The sequence below is a fragment of the Aulostomus chinensis genome, chromosome 1 (genome assembly GCF_037954235.1).
Source record: "Aulostomus chinensis isolate RoL2024-O1b breed Wild chromosome 1, RoL_Achi_v1.0, whole genome shotgun sequence".
Lineage (NCBI taxonomy): Eukaryota > Metazoa > Chordata > Actinopteri > Syngnathiformes > Aulostomidae > Aulostomus > Aulostomus chinensis.
In genome coordinates, this window is record NC_141320.1 from 27,275,328 (window position 1) to 27,293,496 (window position 18,169).

General features: G+C 42.5%; 1 long non-coding RNA gene across 1 annotated transcript; it reads right to left on the reverse strand.

Annotated features, from left to right (window-relative positions):
• Window positions 1-3,417: 3,417 nt before the first annotated feature.
• On the reverse strand, window positions 3,418-3,728 carry LOC147271018 (uncharacterized). The gene is made up of 3 exons (XR_015113111.1): window positions 3,679-3,728; window positions 3,532-3,589; window positions 3,418-3,458 (listed from the first exon to the last, which is right to left on the reverse strand). It is a non-coding gene; the product is annotated as an uncharacterized LOC147271018 (long non-coding RNA).
• Between the last annotated feature and the right edge of the window lie 14,441 nt (window positions 3,729-18,169).

Consider the following 18,169-nt stretch of genomic DNA (forward strand, 5'->3'; position numbering starts at 1 on the left):
ACCATCCCGACCTGCTTGACTTGTTTCCGTGTCCGCATCCACACCCCACCACCGGTACGGGACCCGGCCAGCTGCTCCCGTCTTTTTCATGCAGAAACACTCATTTGTTTAGCGAGCATCATTTTTATGAACTTGTAATTAAAGAAGTCCGAGGTATCAGTATGCCAACTAATTTTAGCTAACTTTTTTCACAAGCTAACTTCTTATGCTCTTAGCTTACCGAGTCCAACAGCAGTTCAGTCTGGACTTTGCCAGCAAGACATTCTCAGTAGCTGTTGAATTGTCATTGTTTAAAAAAATCCTTGTTATTGCACTTCCCGTGGAGAAAATGGAGAACGGCATCGTCGATGGAACATGGCGCTGGCCTCCTCTCCATTTCATGTCACGCTGAGGAAGTGAAGTGCGCAGTTGGAGGCGGGGCTTAAGCCATTAGCCTCGTCTATGCAGAGTTGATTGGGCAAATGAACACGATAGACGGTATAGAGTAACACCTGTGTTGGAGCTGCCATCATGAAAAGGGCTGGAGCACCGACTAAAATGTTAAACTGACCGAGGAGAAAGTCGACCCAACCATCAGCCAGCCAGAACCAGCATGCACACACCCTAATGAGCAGGGCAAGCGGTCATTTATTGATTTGCTACACCTGGTAAGTGACAACCACGCCCCGTCTCCAGGCAACCAGATCAGCTGAGAGCACAAACAATCACAGCATTCAACCCCCCACTTGCTCTCAGACTAAACCACAACAATACAGTGGGCCACATACCTTCACATATTTCATTTTCCTTTCATGTTTCTGCTCCTCACACCAAAAATAGAACACCAAATGGTTTCACTTGGAGGGTTCGTGAGAATGTCAGCCACCATGTCAGCTGTTGGGCAATATTCCTCCATTATTCTTCCATCATTAAGGGCAGATGGAACAAAATGAAACTTGATGCCAACATGCTCACACCTTTGACGACATTCTTCATTCTTCATCGTCCATTCCTTTTCATGGCTGCACAAGATACATGTTTCTAGTGTTGCAGCTGCCAAAGCCATGAGCTCTGCTGCACCTGTGGATAAAGCAACTGGGGGCTGTTTTTAGATTTCCAAGAAATAACAGGACCCGTTTCAGACCAACTAAAACAAGAACCAGTTGTGCCTGGCCTGTCGTTCTGATCTGCCGCCCAGTCAGCATCACCAAATGCAACAAGGTTAAGGTTCACACCATTTCTCCTGGAACACAAATCCTGGTTCACAGTCCCTTTAAATACCTCAACTCACGCTGAGCTGCTAGCCAGTGTTGTTCTTTTGGTTCAGATGAGTATTGTGACAGCTGAGTGACAATAAAGCTAAGATCTGGTCCAGTAGATGTCATTCCATAGATCAAGCTGCCAACCATTTCTGGATCCCTTTTTGGATCAACAGGTTCACCTTCATTGTCAAATGTCAATTTGCTTTCACATGGGGTTGATCTAGACTTGCAATGAGTCAGGTCAAACTCTCCAAAAGGTTTGGAATGCACCTCTTTTGGCTCATCTTTCGTTCCCTGTCTTCCTGTGCAAAATCAATGCCAAGGAAGTGTTTCAGTTTACCAAGATCTTTCATTTTGAATTCCACTCAACATTTCCTTCACATTTCTGAGTGTTTGACCATCACTCGCTGCAGTAAGAAGATCATCAACCCAGATTATCAGAATTATTTTCTCACTTTCAGTTTGTTTCCTGTAAACACAGTGGTCGGCTGGGTTTTGGATCAAACCTTTTTGGCCGAGGAAATCATGTCACATTTGATTCCAATTCCGCCCCGACTGTTTCAAACCATGAAGTGATTTGTTCAGCTTACGGGCTAGTTTTTCACCTGTCTCTGACTGAACCTCAAACCCTTCTGGCTGTTCCATGTACAGCTCACAATCAACAGGGGCATGCAAACAGGCAGTTTTTACATCCATCTGGTGCAGTTCTAAACCATGTTGAGCTGCCAGTTGCATTAAGCTACGTACAGATGTCACATCAGCAGTTGGCGAAAAGGTCTCCTGATAATCAGCACCCTCAACATGACTATAACCTTTCGCCACATACCTGGCTTTGTACGTCGTCTCAACAGGGTTGTCTGTGAGTGTGTGAACCCATCTACCCCCCACTGCACGTTTACCTTCAGGCAGTGGAGTTAAGGTGAACGTCTCATTCTCCCTGAGTGACTGCATCTCTTCCTGCATAGCCTTCGTCCACTGTTCTGACTCGGGGGAACTCATCGCCTCTCTCAGCGTTCGGGTAAATCAGAAATGGCTCTGGAACAATAATCCACACTGGTCAGTACATGGTCATCCTCACATTTGACCTCACACTCATAGTCCCTTAATACTGAGGACGTCTCCTCTCCCTCTCTGGATCACGTCGGCTGCTACCGTTTCCCGTTTCAGCTCAGTTGGTGTTCGACTCACACACCTCTACTAGTTTTTCCTGGGGAATTGGTTTCGTCATGTCCTTTTGTGGGAAGTGGGTTTCAACACTCTCCCTACGCAAAATGTACTCACTGGTGTCCTGATCTGTCTGAGTGTGACATTCATTGACACTCTTTGTGATAAACTTCACTAACCTGTTTTTGGAAACTTTGCCTGACTCTGGATAGAAGACTAGATATGCAGGACTATTTTTGTCATAACCAACAAAGATACATTTTTCCCCTGGAGAGTCTAACTTTTTCTTCTTTTGTTTGTGTGCAAAGCACAGTGACCCAAAAGTTTGCATTCTTGAAAGATCTGGCTTCTTTCCTGTCAGCATGTAATATGGAGTCTGCCCTACGCGTCTGTTAAAACACCTGTTGCGAATGACTGCTGCAGTCTGAACTGCGTACGTCCACAGCTCTTTTGGGAGGCTACTCTCAATTATCAGGCATCCAGCCATTTCTAGTGAAGTTCTCCAGTTCCTCTCAGCAGTCCCACTCTGATGGGGTGAACAGGGAGCTGAGGTTTCGTGTCGAATGCCATGTTTGCCGAGCAGTGACTGAAATTCACGAGATGTAAACTCTGTGCCATTATCGGATCTTGTGCATTTGATTTTACCATAAAGGTGCAACATCAGCAATGAACTTCTCAGTGCCCTGAACAGTGTCACTCTTAGCTTTCAAAAAATAGGTCAACACTGCTCCTGAACAGTCATCAGTGAATGCCAAGACATACCTGAGCCCGTCTTTAGCTGCCGGCTCTGTAGGTCCGGCCAAATCTGTGTGTACCAGTTCAAGTGGAACTCTTGCTTTTTCATCTGGCTCTCTATTCCTGCTCTGAGCAAATTTACCTTTAGTGCACACTTCACATGTCATGTTCGATTTTTCAGTTTTACCTTTAATTTTCATGCCCTCTGTGACACTTTCCAACTGTAACACATCCCCATAACTACAATGACCGAGAGCCTGGTGCCATGTCTGAAGATCGTAACACCCATCACATTCATCAACATCATCTGTAACAGTGCTGAAATAGAAAAGTCTCTCATGCACCTGAATGTCAAATGTCACACCATCTTTAGGGACAAGCTTGTTCTGACCCTCTTTGAAGATGTCTGTCGCTCCTTGGGCGATCGCTGCCTTGACTGAAAAGATGTCCTGGGGGAAAGATGGGACATACAGCGCCCCATTCAGCATCGTGTCCATCACCTGACCTTTACTGTCGCTCAGACGAACCACTGCAGTACCTTTCTTCAACACAACGCCGCTGGTCCTCTCTCCGTCAGCGAGCTCCAGTACGTGCTTATGTGGCTGGAAACTTGCGTCAAAGTCCTTGAACTTTGCGATGTCCCTGATGATGTGCGAAGTGGCCCTGTGTCCACCATAAGGCCTCTCTCCTTCACTCTGCTGACCAGGTCTCCATCCGCTTGACGGGCCTTGAAAGCGAACGTGTGGTCCTCCTCTTCATCCACAGCCTGCTTCACCAAACCACCATCTCTTCCTCTCACTTTCATCACGCTGTCATCATCTGGGCAAGCGTTGACCTTCTCCGTGCTCTCATAACTCCGCAGCTTAGCTTTAAATGCGGTGAAACTCAACTTCTGGTCACTTTGTGTAATATGGATGGAAAATGGCTAAAATGAGTCTGGCAGGCCCTTCAGAATCATTGCAGTTAACAAGCCATCACTCAAAGTTTCTCCCGCATTCCTCAGTGCTGTAATTGCAGTCTCTGCATGGATTACATCATTAATCAGTGACGCTCTCATTGACAGCTTTCTGAAGTGACGTCAGCTCTGAGTAAAAACTGATCACTCGGGGTTTCCCCTTACCGGCGTAATTCTCCCTCAGAATCGGTAGGGCCTTTCTGCCATCATCCACCGTGTCTCTCATCACAGGAGACAGGCTTTTATCATCCAACAGCTGAATCAGTTCTGCAAATACCTCTTCATTTTTCCCAGCATCCTCTGCTGTGGCTGCAACGTTCTCCTCCTCCTCATCAGGCAGCTTGTTGAGTATGGTGCCCTTCAACTTCAGCAGACGCAGGTGCGCTAGAAACTTGGTTTCCCACAACTCATAATTTCTCTCATCTCCGTCAAAACATGAACGGTTCCCTCGGCTTCCAAGCTCCTTTCTGGGCCCATAACCTCTTGGAGCTGCCATCATAAAAAGGGCTGGAGCACCGACTAAAATGTTAAACTGACGGAGGAAAAAGTCGACCCAGCCATCGGTTTAGTTTGACCGGCTTGCACACACACTAATGAGCAGGGAGAGCAGTCATTTATTGATTTGTAAAACCTGTGAAGTGACAACAACGCCCCATCTCCAGGCAACCAGATCAGCTGAGAGCACAAACAATCACAGCATTAAACATACAGTGATGTAGTGATAGTTGTTACTCAACTCAAAGTGATGCTGACTGCAATGTAGTAAAAGATGCTACTAAATTCAAAATAATGCCAGACTGATGTAATAAGAACTGCTAATGAACTCAAAACGATGCTACAGTGATGTAGTGATAGTTGCTAGTAACCTCATAATGATGCTACAGTGATGTAGTGAGAGTTGCTAGTAACCTCAAAATGATGCTACAGTGACGTAGTGAGTTGCTACTCATCTAAAAATGATGCTGACAGTGATGTAATGAGAGTTGCTACTAACCTCAAAATGATGCTACTGTGATGTAGTGACAGTTTCTACTAATCTCAAAATGATACTGACAGTAGATCGAAGCGAAGTAAAATCTGGTCAACTGGACGTAAGTTTATCTTGAAGACGTTTCACCTCTCATCCGAGAGGCTTCTTCAGTTCTAGTGAAGAGTGTGGAAACTCCAGCTTATAAACCTATGTGGGAGTGGTCAGTGCTATTGTGGTGGAAACGACCCTCCCGAGATTCACCTGGCCTCTCCAAACGACAGTCGTTGTGCGGTGTCAGGGAGTTTCAGGGGTGGTCGTTAGGGGGTTTCACCGACCACTCAGATGCTAATGGGCTGTGCTGGCATCAGCCGTTCCACATGGGTCTTTCAGCTGAACTCTTTGGGGAAGCTTTGAAAGGACTTGGTTGTAAATAGGTGAAAGGAAATGTCGCAGTCCACCTCCTCTGTTCAACGATGGTTTCTCTATCCTGACGTGGATGGCTTCTTTAACTCCTCTTTCAAACCATCTGTCCTCTCTGTCGAGAATTTGGACATGGTCGTCCTGGAAGGAGTGGCTTTCCTCCTTGAGGTGGAGGAAAACCGCTGAGTCCTGTCCTCCAGAGTTGGCTCTTCTATGTTGGGCCATGCGCTTGTTGAGGGGCTGTTTGGTTTCCCCTATGTAGAGATCCGTGCAGGCCTCACTGCATCTGACAGCGTATACCAGATTGCTTTTCTGGCTGTGAGGGGTGGGATCTTTGGGGTGAACCAGTCTTTGTCTCAGAGTGTTGTCTGGTTTAAAAGACACAGGGATGCGGTGCTTATTATAGATTCTCCTTAATTTCTCAGAAACCCCTGCCACATAGGGGATCACTATGTTTTTTTCTTTTCCCCTGCCTTCTTCATCTTCCCTCCTCCTGGAGCTCTCCTCCTTTCTGGACCTGGAAGAGGATTTTACAAAGGTCCAGTCTGGGAAGCCACAAGTTTTAAGTGCTCTTTTCAGATGCTGCTGTTCTTTTTTCCGGCCTTGGACGCTGGTGGGGATGGTCTCCGCTCGGTGTTGCAGCGTCCTGATGACACCTAACTTGTGCTCCAGAGGATGGTGAGAGTCAAAAAGCAAGTATTGGTCAGTGTGGGTGGGTTTCCTGTACACAGCCACTCCTTCCAGGACGACCATGTCCAAATTCTCGACAGAGAGGACAGATGGTTTGAAAGAGGAGTTAAAGAAGCCATCCACGTCAGGATAGAGAAACCATCGTTGAACAGAGGAGGTGGACTGCGACATTTCCTTTCACCTATTTACAACCAAGTCCTTTCAAAGCTTCCCCAAAGAGTTCAGCTGAAAGACCCATGTGGAACGGCTGATGCCAGCACAGCCCATTAGCATCTGAGTGGTCGGTGAAACCCCCTAACGACCACCCCTGAAACTCCCTGACACCGCACAACGACTGTCGTTTGGAGAGGCCAGGTGAATCTCGGGAGGGTCGTTTCCACCACAATAGCACTGACCACTCCCACATAGGTTTATAAGCTGGAGTTTCCACACTCTTCACTAGAACTGAAGAAGCCTCTCGGATGAGAGGTGAAACGTCTTCAAGATAAACTTACGTCCAGTTGACCAGATTTTACTTCGCTTCGATCTACGATGACCTGGATGAATGAGAACCTACACAGACATCTTGCCGAACACTATGGGAAGGACATCCTTAGTGTGGTGCGGGAATGCGAAAGGACTGCAAGGAAAATCGCAGACTACAGGAACCATCTACGTTTCAACCTCCGATGCCGCCAACACAACCTCATTCCCACTAGCCTACTACTAGGATCCACCGTGAGGGGCCACAGGGCCAGCAAGATTTTGGAACGGGCCCAAAATCAGCTTCTCAACGAGAGAGTGAGACAGGTCCATTTCACCATCGAGGGACTAAAGAGCAAGCTAGATCACCTTAATCAAGAGTTAACGCCTTTTTTGCCACCCGCCATCTTGGACAAAGTCACCTCCTTCGTTGGGACAGCCCAACTATCTCAACATCAGAAGAGCAAGGAGAGGCAAAAAAGGAAATTCGCTCGCCTCCAGTCTCGCCTCGACCGGGAACGAGAAGCAGAAGGCCCAACCCCAGCGGACTCACAGGACAGGTGGATAAGGAACTTATCCAACAGGGAGCTCACCAGTCCTGAGAAACGCGTCCTTGCCAAAGGAATGAACTTTGCTGTCACCCCGAAACATCTCCCGACTGTGGACCTCATCACTGCCACAGAATCCGCCATCAAGAAGAACAACCTCTCCACCACAGAAGCAGATGAACTACGACTTAAGGTCACAGCGGCCCTCTCCGAAGCGAAGGTCCCCTCTGCCAACCTCTCGGTCCAGGAAAGGAAGGCCTTGAATGCACTGAGCAAAGATGAGAACATCACCATCCTTCCGGCTGACAAAGGAAGATGCACGGTGGTCCTTGACACAACTGACTACCAGAACAAGATCAGTTCTCTTCTCAGTGACATTCACACATATGAGACCTTAAAACGCGACCCCACCAGCAGCTACAAGAAGAAAGTGGTGGAACACCTACAGAAGCTGCAAAAGGGGGAAATCATCAACCGCTTGGAGTATCACCGCCTGTACCCCGGAGACGCAGTTCCACGGATTTACGGCCTCCCCAAAATCCACAAGGAAGGTGCCCCGCTCCGACCCATTGTCAGCAGCATAAACTCCGTGACGTACAACATCGCCAAACACGTCGCCACCATCTTAGCCCCCTTGGTAGGGAAAACCCCCCACCACGTCCAGAATTCCATGGACTTCGTGAACAAGGTTAGAGAACTCAAGCTGGACCCAGATGAGACCATGGTGTCCTACGATGTGACCTCCTTGTTCACCTGCGTCCCTACTGTGGAGGCTGTAGAAACAGTGAAGAAACGCCTACAGCTGGACAACACCCTCAGCAACAGGACCAACCTCAATCCGGACCAAATCTGCCAACTTCTGGACCTTTGCCTGAACACAACCTACTTCCAGTACAGAGGGAAGTTTTTCAGGCAAAAACACGGCTGTGCCATGGGTTCTCCCGTATCTCCTATCGTGGCCAACCTATACATGGAAGAGGTGGAACAGAGGGCCCTGACTTCCTTCAGTGGACCCTCCCCCACCCACTGGTTCCGATACGTTGATGACACCTGGGTGAAGATCAAGATTCAGGAGGTACAACCGTTTACAGCACACATCAACTCGGTAGACGACAACATCAAGTTCACCAGAGAGGATGTGAAAGACAACCATCTTCCCTTTTTGGACTGTGACGTCTACATTCAAGAGGACAGGAGCCTGAGGGTGGATGTGTACAGGAAACCCACCCACACTGACCAATACTTGCTTTTTGACTCTCACCATCCTCTGGAGCACAAGTTAGGTGTCATCAGGACGCTGCAACACCGAGCGGAGACCATCCCCACCAGCGTCCAAGGCCGGAAAAAAGAACAGCAGCATCTGAAAAGAGCACTTAAAACTTGTGGCTTCCCAGACTGGACCTTTGTAAAATCCTCTTCCAGGTCCAGAAAGGAGGAGAGCTCCAGGAGGAGGGAAGATGAAGAAGGCAGGGGAAAAGAAAAAAACATAGTGATCCCCTATGTGGCAGGGGTTTCTGAGAAATTAAGGAGAATCTATAATAAGCACCGCATCCCTGTGTCTTTTAAACCAGACAACACTCTGAGACAAAGACTGGTTCACCCCAAAGATCCCACCCCTCACAGCCAGAAAAGCAATCTGGTATACGCTGTCAGATGCAGTGAGGCCTGCACGGATCTCTACATAGGGGAAACCAAACAGCCCCTCAACAAGCGCATGGCCCAACATAGAAGAGCCAACTCTGGAGGACAGGACTCAGCGGTTTTCCTCCACCTCAAGGAGGAAAGCCACTCCTTCCAGGACGACCATGTCCAAATTCTCGACAGAGAGGACAGATGGTTTGAAAGAGGAGTTAAAGAAGCCATCCACGTCAGGATAGAGAAACCATCGTTGAACAGAGGAGGTGGACTGCGACATTTCCTTTCACCTATTTACAACCAAGTCCTTTCAAAGCTTCCCCAAAGAGTTCAGCTGAAAGACCCATGTGGAACGGCTGATGCCAGCACAGCCCATTAGCATCTGAGTGGTCGGTGAAACCCCCTAACGACCACCCCTGAAACTCCCTGACACCGCACAACGACTGTCGTTTGGAGAGGCCAGGTGAATCTCGGGAGGGTCGTTTCCACCACAATAGCACTGACCACTCCCACATAGGTTTATAAGCTGGAGTTTCCACACTCTTCACTAGAACTGAAGAAGCCTCTCGGATGAGAGGTGAAACGTCTTCAAGATAAACTTACGTCCAGTTGACCAGATTTTACTTCGCTTCGATCTACGATGACCTGGATGAATGAGAACCTACACAGACATGATACTGACAGTAATGTAATGAGAGTTGCTACTAACCTCCAAACGATGCTACAGTAATGAAGTGAGAGTTGCTACAAACCTAAAAATGATGCTACAGTGATGTAGTGAGAGTTGCGACTAACCTCAAAATGATGCTCCAGTGATGTAGTAAGAGTTGCTGATAACCTCAAAATAATGCTACAATGATGTAGGAAGAATTGTTAAGTGTTTTGAACAACCTCAAAGTGATGCTGACAGTCATGTAGTAAGAGTTGCTAATAACTTCAAAATAATGCAACAGTGATGTCGGAAGAATTGCTAATGATCTCAAAATGATGCGACAGTGATGTCGGAAGAATTGCTAATGAACTCAAAATGATGCTGACGGTAATCTAGTAAGAGCGGCTAATAACCTTAAAATAATGCAACAGTAATGTAGTAAGAGTTACTATGAACCTGAAAAATGATGTGACAGTGATGAAGTAAGAATTGCTAATGAAGTAAAAAGGATGCTAACATTAATGGAGTGAAAGTTTCGAATAACCTCAAAGTGATGCTGACAGTCATGTAGTAAGAGTTGCTACGGACCTCAAAATATTGCGACAGTGATGTCGGAAGAATTGCCAAATATCTCAAAATGATGCGACAGTGATGTCAGAAGAATTGGTAATGATCTCAAAATGATGCTAACAGTAATGGAGTGAACGTTTCGAATAACCTCAAAGTGATGCTGACAGTCATGTAGTAAGAGTTGCTACGAACCTCAAAATAATGCGACAGTAATGTAGTAAAAGTTGCTACGAACCTCAAAATATTGCGACAGTGATGTCGGAAGAATTGCGAATGAACTCAAAATGATGCTAACAGTAATGTAGTGATAGTTGCTAATCAAGTCAGTGATGCTTACAGTAATGTAGTAAGAGTTTCGAACAACCTCAAAGTGATGCTGACAGTCATTTAGGAAGAGTTGCTAATGAACTCAATTTAATGCTACAGTGATGTCGTGAGAATTGCTCAACAACTCAAAATGATGCTAACAGTAATGTAGTGATAGTTGCTAAAAAACTCAAAGTGATGCTGACAGTAATGTAGTAAGAGTTGCGACAAACCTTAAAATAATGCAACAATAATGTAGTAAGAGTTGCTACGAACCTCAAAATATTGCGAAAGTGATGTCAGAAGAATTGCTAATGATCTCAAAATGATGCGACAGTGATGTAGTAAGAATTGCTAATGAACTCAAAATGATGCTAACAGTAATGGAGTGAAACTTTCGAATAACCTCAAAGTGATGCTTACAGTCATGTAGTGAGAGTTGCTACGAACCTCAAAATAATGCGACAGTAATGTAGTAAATGTTGCTGCGAACCTCAAAATATTGTGAAACTGATGTCGGAAGAATTGCTAATGAACTCAAAATGATGCTAACAGTAATGTAGTGATAGTTGCTAATCAACTCAGTGATGCTTATAGTAATGTAGTAAGTGTTTCGAATAACCTCAAAGTGATGCTGACAGTCATGTACTAAGAGTTGCTACGAACCTCAAAATAATGCGACAGTAATGTAGTAAAAGTTGCAACAAACCTCAAAATATTGTGACAGTGATGTAGTAAGAATTGCTAATGAACTTAAAATGATGCTAACAGTAATGTAGTGATAGCTGCTAATCAAGTCAGTGATGCTTACAGTAATGTAGTAAGTGTTTCGAACAACCTCGAAGTGATGCTAGCAGTCATGCAGTAAGAGTTGCTACGAACCTCAAAATAATGCGAGAGTGATGTCGGAAGAATTGCAAAAGATCTCAAAATGATGCGACAGTGATGTCAGAAGAATTGGTAATGATCTCAAAATGATGCTAACAGTAATGGAGTGAACGTTTCGAATAACCTCAAAGTGATGCTGACAGTCAAGAAGTAAGAGTTGCTACGAACCTCAAAATAATGCGACAGTAATGTAGTAAAAGTTGCTAGGAACCTCAAAATATTACGACAGTGATGTCGGAAGAAATGATAATGAACTCAAGATGATGCTAACAGTAATGTAGCGATAGTTGCTAAGAAACTCAGTGATGCTTACAGTGTAGTAAGAGTTTCGAACAACCTCAAAGTGATGCTGACAGTCATTTCGTAATAGTTGCTAATGAACTCAATTCAATGCTACAGTGATGTCGTGAGAATTGCTCATTAACTCAAAATGATGCTAACACTAATGTAGTGATAGTTGCTAATAAACTCAAAGTGATGCTGAATATCATGTAGTAAGAGTTGCTAAGAAACTCAAAATAATGCGTCAGTAATGTCGTAAATGTTGCTACGAACCTCAAAATATTGCGACAGTGATGTCGGAAGAATTGCTAATGATCTCAAAATGATGCGACAGTGATGTAGTAAGAATCGCTAATGAACTCAAAATGATGCTAACAGTAATGGAGTGAAACTTTCGAATCACCTCAAAGTGATGCTGACAGTCATGTAGCAAAAGTTGCTACGAACCTCAAAATAATGCGACAGTTATGTAGAAAAAGTTGCTACGAACCTCAAAATATTGCGACAGTGATGTAGTAAGAATTGCTAATGAACTTAAAATGATGCTAACAGTAATGTAGTGATAGTTGCTAAGAAACTCAGTGATGCTTACAGTAATGTAGTAAGAGTTTCGAACAACCTCAAAGTGATGCTGACAGTCATTTAGTAAGAGTTGCTAATGAACTCAATTTAATGCGACAGTGATGTCGGATGAATTGCTCAACAACTCAAAATGATGCGAACAGTAATGTAGTGATAGCTGCTAATCAAGTCAGTGATGCTTACAGTAATGTAGTAAGTGTTTCGAACAACCTCAAAGTGATGCTGACAGTCATGTAGTAAGAGTTGCTACGAACCTCAAAGTAATGCGACAGTGATGTCAGAAGAATTGCAAAAGATCTAAAAAAGATGCGACAGTGATGTTTGAAGAATTGCTAATGATCTCAAAATGATGCTAAAAGTAATGGAGTGAACGTTTCGAATAACCTCAAAGTGATGCTGACAGTCATGTACTAATAGTTGCTACCAACCTCAAAATAATGCGACAGTGATGTCAGAAGAATTGCTAATGATCTCAAAATGATGCGACAGTGATGTAGTAAGAATTGCGAATGAACTCAAAATGATGCTAACAGTAATGGAGTGAAACTTTCGAATAACCTCAAAGTGATGCTAACAGTCATGTAGTAAGAGTTGCTACGAACCTCAAAATAATGCGACAATAATGTAGTAAATGTTGCTACGAACCTCAAAATATTGCGACAGTGATGTCGGAAGAATTGCTAATGAACTCAAAATGATGCTAACAGTAATGTAGTGATAGTTGCTAATCAACTCAGTGATGCTTACAGTAATGTAGTAAGTGTTTTGAATAACCTCAAAGTGATGCCGACAGTCACGTACTAAGAGTTGCTACGAACCTCAAAATAATGCGACAGTAATGTCGTAAAAGTTGCTACAAACCTCAAAATATTGCGACAGTGATGTAGTAAGAATTGCTAATGAACTTAAAATGATGCTAACAGTAATGTAGTGATAGTTGCTAATCAAGTCAGTGATGCTTACAGTAATGTAGTAAGTGTTTTGAACAACCTCAAAGTGATGCTAGCAGTCATGTAGTAAGAGTTGCTACGAACCTCAAAATAAAGCCACAGTGATGTCAGAAGAATTGCTAAAGATCTCAAAATCATGCGACAGTGATGTCAGAAGAATTGGTAATGATCTCAAAATGATGCTAACAGTAATGGAGTGAACGTTTCGAATAACCTCAAAGTGATGCTGACAGTCAAGAAGTAAGAGTTGCTACGAACCTCAAAATAATGCGACAGTAATGTAGTAAAAGTTGCTAGGAACCTCAAAATATTACGACAGTGATGTCGGAAGAAATGATAATGAACTCAAGATGATGCTAACAGTAATGTAGCGATAGTTGCTAAGAAACTCAGTGATGCTTACAGTGTAGTAAGAGTTTCGAACAACCTCAAAGTGATGCTGACAGTCATTTCGTAATAGTTGCTAATGAACTCAATTCAATGCTACAGTGATGTCGTGAGAATTGCTCATTAACTCAAAATGATGCTAACACTAATGTAGTGATAGTTGCTAATAAACTCAAAGTGATGCTGAATATCATGTAGTAAGAGTTGCTAAGAAACTCAAAATAATGCGTCAGTAATGTCGTAAATGTTGCTACGAACCTCAAAATATTGCGACAGTGATGTCGGAAGAATTGCTAATGATCTCAAAATGATGCGACAGTGATGTAGTAAGAATCGCTAATGAACTCAAAATGATGCTAACAGTAATGGAGTGAAACTTTCGAATCACCTCAAAGTGATGCTGACAGTCATGTAGCAAAAGTTGCTACGAACCTCAAAATAATGCGACAGTTATGTAGAAAAAGTTGCTACGAACCTCAAAATATTGCGACAGTGATGTAGTAAGAATTGCTAATGAACTTAAAATGATGCTAACAGTAATGTAGTGATAGTTGCTAAGAAACTCAGTGATGCTTACAGTAATGTAGTAAGAGTTTCGAACAACCTCAAAGTGATGCTGACAGTCATTTAGTAAGAGTTGCTAATGAACTCAATTTAATGCGACAGTGATGTCGGATGAATTGCTCAACAACTCAAAATGATGCGAACAGTAATGTAGTGATAGCTGCTAATCAAGTCAGTGATGCTTACAGTAATGTAGTAAGTGTTTCGAACAACCTCAAAGTGATGCTGACAGTCATGTAGTAAGAGTTGCTACGAACCTCAAAGTAATGCGACAGTGATGTCAGAAGAATTGCAAAAGATCTAAAAAAGATGCGACAGTGATGTTTGAAGAATTGCTAATGATCTCAAAATGATGCTAAAAGTAATGGAGTGAACGTTTCGAATAACCTCAAAGTGATGCTGACAGTCATGTACTAATAGTTGCTACCAACCTCAAAATAATGCGACAGTGATGTCAGAAGAATTGCTAATGATCTCAAAATGATGCGACAGTGATGTAGTAAGAATTGCGAATGAACTCAAAATGATGCTAACAGTAATGGAGTGAAACTTTCGAATAACCTCAAAGTGATGCTAACAGTCATGTAGTAAGAGTTGCTACGAACCTCAAAATAATGCGACAATAATGTAGTAAATGTTGCTACGAACCTCAAAATATTGCGACAGTGATGTCGGAAGAATTGCTAATGAACTCAAAATGATGCTAACAGTAATGTAGTGATAGTTGCTAATCAACTCAGTGATGCTTACAGTAATGTAGTAAGTGTTTTGAATAACCTCAAAGTGATGCCGACAGTCACGTACTAAGAGTTGCTACGAACCTCAAAATAATGCGACAGTAATGTCGTAAAAGTTGCTACAAACCTCAAAATATTGCGACAGTGATGTAGTAAGAATTGCTAATGAACTTAAAATGATGCTAACAGTAATGTAGTGATAGTTGCTAATCAAGTCAGTGATGCTTACAGTAATGTAGTAAGTGTTTTGAACAACCTCAAAGTGATGCTAGCAGTCATGTAGTAAGAGTTGCTACGAACCTCAAAATAAAGCCACAGTGATGTCAGAAGAATTGCTAAAGATCTCAAAATCATGCGACAGTGATGTCAGAAGAATTGGTAATGATCTCAAAATGATGCTAACAGTAATGGAGTGAACGTTTCGAATAACCTCAAAGTGATGCTGACAGTCATGTAGTAAGAGTTGCTACGAACCTCAAAATAATGCAACAGTAATGTAGTAAAAGTTGCTACGAACCTCAAACTATTGCGACAGTGATGTCGGAAGAATTGCTAATGAACTTAAAATGATGCGACAGTGATGTAGTAAGAATCGCTAATGAACTCAAAATGATGCTAACAGTAATGGAGTGAAACTTTCGAATCACCTCAAAGTGATGCTGACAGTCATGTCGTAAGTGTTGCTACAAACCTCAAAATAATACGACAGTCATGTAGTAAAAGTTGCTACGAACCTCAAAATATTACGACAGTGATGTCGGAAGAATTGATAATGAACTCAAGATGATGCTAACAGTAATGTAGCGATAGTTGCTAAGAAACTCAGTGATGCTAAAAGTAATGTAGTAAGAGTTTCGAACAACCTCAAAGTGATGCTGACAGTCATTTAGCAAGAGTTGCTAATGAACTCAATTCAATGCTACAGTGAAGTCGTGAGAATTGCTCATTAACTCAAAATGATGCTAACAGTAATGTAGAGATAGTTGCTAATAAACTCAGTGATGCTTACAGTAATGTAGTAAGAGTTTCGAAATAACCTCAAAGTGATGCTGACAGTCATTTAGTAAGAGTTGCTAATGAACTCAATTTAATGCTGCAGTGATGTCGGAAGAATTGCTCAACAACTCAAAATGATGCTAAAAGTTATGTAGTGATAGTTGCTAAAAAACTCAAAGGGATGATGACAGTAATGTAGTAAGAGTTGCTACATACCTTAAAATCATGCAACAATCATGTAGTAAGAGTTGCTACGAACCTCAAAATATTGCGACAGTGATGTCAGAAGAATTGCTAAAGATCTCAAAATGATGCGACAGTGATGTTAGAAGAATTGCTAATGATCTCAAAATGATGCTAACAGTAATGGAGTGAACGTTTCGAATAACCTCAAAGTGATGCTGACAGTCATGTACTAATAGTTGCTACGAACCCCAAAATACTGCGACAGTAATGTAGTAAAAGTTGCTACGAACCTCAAAATATTGCGACAGTGATGTCAGAAGAATTGCTAATGATCTCAAAATGATGCGACAGTGATGTCAGAAGAATTGCTAATGATCTCAAAATGATGCGACAGAGATGTAGTAAGAATTGCTAATGAACTCAAAATGATGCTAACAGTAATGGAGTGAACGTTTCGAATAACCTCAAAGTGATGCTGAAAGTCATGTAGAAAGAGTTAATACGAACCTAAAAATAATGCGACAGTAATGTAGTAAAAGTTGCAACGAACCTCAAAGTATTGCGACAGTGATGTCGGAAGAATTGCCAATGAACTCAAAATGATGCTAACAGTAATGTAGTGATAGTTGCTAATCAACTCAGTGATGCTGACAGTAATGTAGTAAGAGTTTCGAACAACCTCAAAATGATGCTGACAGTCATTTAGTAAGAGTTGCTACGAACCTCAAAATATTGCGACAGTGATGTCGGAAGAATTGCCAATGAATTCAAAATGATGCTAAAAGTAATGTAGTGATAGTTGCTAATCAACTCAGTGATGCTTGCAGTAATGTAGACAGTGTTTCGAATAACCTCAAAGTGATGCTGACAGTCATGTAGCAAGAGTTGCTACGAAACTCAAAATAATGCGACAGTGATGTCGGAAGAATTGCTAATGATCTCAAAATGATGCGACAGTGATGTAGTAAGAATCGCTAATGAACTCAAAATGATGCTAACAGTAATGGAGTGAAATTTTCGAATAACCTCAAAGTGATGCTGACAGTCATGTCGTAAGTGTTGCTACAAACCTCAAAATAATGCGACAGTCATGTAGTAAAAGTTGCTACGAACCTCAAAATATTACGACAGTGATGTCGGAAGAATTGATAATGAACTCAAGATGATGCTAACAGTGATGTAGTGATAGTTGCTAAGAAACTCAGTGATGCTTACAGTAATGTAGTAAGAGTTTCAAACACCCTCAAAGTGATGCTGACAGTCATTTAGTAAGAGTTGCTAATGAACTCAATTCAATGCTCCAGTGAAGTCGTGAGAATTGCTCATTAACTCAAAATGATGCTAACAGTAATGTAGTGATAGTTGCTAATAAACTCAAAGTGATGCTGACAATCATGTAGTAAGAGTTGCTACGAACCTCAAAATAATGCGACAGTAATGTCGTAAAAGTTGCTACGAACCTCAAAATAATGCGACAGTGATGTCAGAAGAATTGCTAAAGATCTAAAAATGATGCGACAGTGATGTTAGAAGAATTGCTAATGATCTCAAAATGATGCTAACAGTAATTGAGTGAACGTTTCGAATAACCTCAAAGTGATGCTGACAGTCATGTACTAATAGTTGCTACGAACCTCAAATTACTGCGACAGTAATGTAGTAAGAGTTGCTACGAACCTTAAAATAATGCAACAATAATGTAGAAAGAGTTGCTACGAACCTCAAAATATTGCGACAGTGATGTCAGAAGAATTGCTAATGATCTCAAAATGATGCGACAGTGATGTCGGAAGAATTGCGAATGAACTCAAAATGATGCTGATAGTTATGTAGTAAGAGTTGCTACGAACCTCAAAATAATGCGACAATGATGTCAGTAGAATTGCTAAAGATCTCAAAATGATGCGACACTGATTAAGTAAGAATCGCTAATGAACTCAAAATGATGCTAACAGTAATGGAGTGAAACTTTCGAATAACCTCAAAGTGATGCTGACAGTCATGTCGTAAGTGTTGCTACAAACCTCAAAATAATGCGACAGTCATGTAGTAAAAGTTGCTACGAACCTCAAAATATTACGACAGTGATGTCGGAAGAATTGATAATGAACTCAAGATGATGCCAACAGTAATGTAGCGATAGTTGCTAAGAAACTCAGTGATGCTTAAAGTAATGTAGTAAGAGTTTCAAACAACCTAAAAGTGATGCTGACAGTCATTTAGTAAGAGTTGCTAATGAAATCAATTCA